The sequence below is a fragment of the Triticum urartu genome, chromosome 3 (genome assembly GCF_003073215.2).
Source record: "Triticum urartu cultivar G1812 chromosome 3, Tu2.1, whole genome shotgun sequence".
NCBI lineage: Eukaryota > Viridiplantae > Streptophyta > Magnoliopsida > Poales > Poaceae > Triticum > Triticum urartu.
The window spans coordinates 546,654,837-546,657,910 of record NC_053024.1 but is presented as its reverse complement, the minus strand read 5'-3'; positions in this window follow the sequence as shown (position 1 = coordinate 546,657,910).

The window sequence follows — 3,074 nt, the reverse complement described above, 5'->3', positions numbered from 1 at the left end:
GCGGCTCCGGCAAGGTGGAGGATGGGGTGGCGGATGGAGGAGGCTGGCCGCAGTGGGGAGGTTGTCGTGGTGCCGACGGTGTATGAATGGGGAAATGGAGGGGGAGGGGGGATCTCAAGCTTTGGGACGCGCTTGTCTGAAATGTGGGAAAGTTACGAACTTATCCCCCGTTTAAAATTTCGGACATCACGTTGGTTGGGGATAGGATGGTAATCTCGCATCTCCCAAATATTTGGCGGTAACGATTTCGGGCGAGGAGAGGGTGTTTTGCCGCCCACGGTTGGTGCCCACGGTGTATGAACGGGGCTGACATGTAGGGTGGTTGTGTCACGTCTGAGGGAAGTTACACATCTGCCCCTATTTAAAATATTAGCCTACATCAATTTCGGACGAGGAGAGTTTGTTTTGCCGCCCGCCGTGGATGAATGGGGAAATGGAGGGAGAGACACATGTCTTTCGGACGAGCTTGAATCAAATGTGTTTTGCCGCCCACGTTTGGCGCCCACCGTGTCTGAATGGGCTCAGAGGCCATCGTGTCACGTCTTATTGAAGTTACTAGTCTACCCCTATCGACAACAGTGTAAATCCGGTCGATAAGGATGTCAAGTGTCAGGGGTAGACAGTAATTTCCATCTCGCAAACACTTGCTTCGGGCAGCCCACAAATGATAGTGGGTGTTTAGCCACTTCATTCAAAACTTGGGAGAATTAGCATTCACGTTTGCCCTGGGCCCTGGCAACTAAATCCAAATCCAATTTTTATTCGATTACAAATATCCACATATAATTCTACGTTTGTTATTTATTTCTTCAAAACCACAACAAAGATTTATTCCACCTTTATATATGATTATGATTTAGAAATGCCATGATCTTCGAATTCAATAGGTTGGATACACTTTGAGTCAAATAGTTATTTCATCCAATACAATATGCTCACATGAAAAACAGTTCACCTTATGTCAATCATACAAGTACCGAGGATTACCTCGCCTAAAAACTTCGGATTATTACAACACATGGACAACATAGGGGGTCTTACAACATAATCCATTCAGAGACATGACACAATATACAAGTACAATAATCTAATGACAATTTCAACTACTATCTAAAGAAGACTGGGATTACCCTGGGCTTTAGATAGCAGAAGCAGCAGGACCTCCTCCGTCTTCAAATGCAACATTCTTACTTCCTCAAATTCTTGGATTGCTTGCATAATGCGTGCAACTAATTGCATAATTTCCAGCTTCAAGATCGAGATTACCTCATTCATGGCAGCCACACCATCTCTTTCTGCCTCTAGTAGAGCCTCAAGAACTATAATAACTGTGCTTAGACTGCTCTCCGGCGGTGTTGCCTCTGAACTGCTACCATCTAGTAACATGGATGGCGCACTGCTTCCACAAATAGATTTTGGGGTTGTACATTGTGTCCTAGTGTGAACGACATCCTGAAAGGTTTCCGCTGGACATAAGTAAGAGATAGTTATCACATGATCCAGGCAGTAAGCTTACATGGTAAACGACATACGAATTATTGCCGAGCATGGCAAGCTATATTTAAATGGTGCGAAGCAGCATCAGCCGAAAAGAAATTAAAATGGTAAGATGAAACTAGGGTGTAAGTGGCAAATAAACGACGTCCGCTAGTCCCATCTAGTTAGTTTTTGCTAGCTCCCTGGTTCATTTTCCTCAAAAAACAAAAACTCTTTTGAACTATCATACCACTAGTGGACTTTAATTGGGATTAAATGGGACCTGGTTGACATCCCTAGTTGAAAGGGAGTGTACCACCGCTATATTTAAGTTGCCAAGGCATCTAAGCAGTTGAAATAATCTAAGAAAGCACTTAACAGTGTGGCCTCATATAAACTACGAAGACAGTCTTGTGATGAAGTTCAGAGGAAAAGTTAAGGACTCAAATGAACTAGGCATGCATTTCTTTACAATAGTATAGCATGCACTGCTGACATATTGGCCAACTCAGGTATAGCGTAACAAGTAACAAACAAGCATTCGAATCAAGCAATACAGCAAAGCAGACAACTGAACTATTTGTTATTCTATAGGATTACAGGTTGAGGGCACAAGCCAAGAAAGCAGCCCACACGCATTACATTTCACATGTACTAAAACACACTGGCTTACCATATGTTGCTGTGAAGCCTCTCTGCTGTTGCAATGTTCTTTGAAGATATCGTCAGCATCCCGTGGTTGCAAATCTACTTGTTGTAGTTTATTCTGCACCCTCTATTTAGGTAAAATTAATTCTAATCGCATGCACTGGTTCGAATTGATCATCAATGGTTCATCTAAACTAATGAAAGAAGGGTGTGTGCATACACAACAATATATTTGCTTCCCTCTATTTTTATGCTTGTTCGAGGTGCCAGCCCCAAAAGAACAAATATTTTGCTTGATTGGGTTGGTAGCTCCATAATTAATAGAAGCATCAAATTAGTCATGCAACTTGGGAAGATCAAGAACACACAAAAAAGTAATGAACAGAGGCTCGTAGTAGTGATGTAATAGCTAGCATCAGAAAATGTAGGGTAAAACGAACAAAAACTAGCGGAACCACATGCTAGTTTGCTGATGTGTAATTAAGCATAGAGAACATGAAGCAGTCTGATGGAACCAACAGGTGGCATCAGAGCAACACCATTATCATAAATATAGCATGCAAGAAGTAAAATAGTAGGCAGTGATATCTAGGAAGTACAATAATACTTAGGACAAAACTAAAGCATATTAACTATATGTGCACTGGTATGTAATTTAGCACATGTAACATGTTCACTACCAGAAGTATGGCCCTACAGGTGCAAGAAGAATAACGCGTCTCATGAAAAACTGAATGATGCCCTGAAGAAATTCAAAAGTGCGGTGCTTATGCTAAGAAAGTGAACGTAGGCGCCGGCCGTTGGATAATAGTACCCGATTCTCGGCGGCGTATGGGTATCGTTGGCATACTTGATAGCTAAGGATCGTCGATGGTGCTCGTGTTGCGGTTGAGTTTGGGCCGTCTGTAGCCGTCGCTGAAGTGGCTCCGGTGCTACGGTTGCGGCGCCTG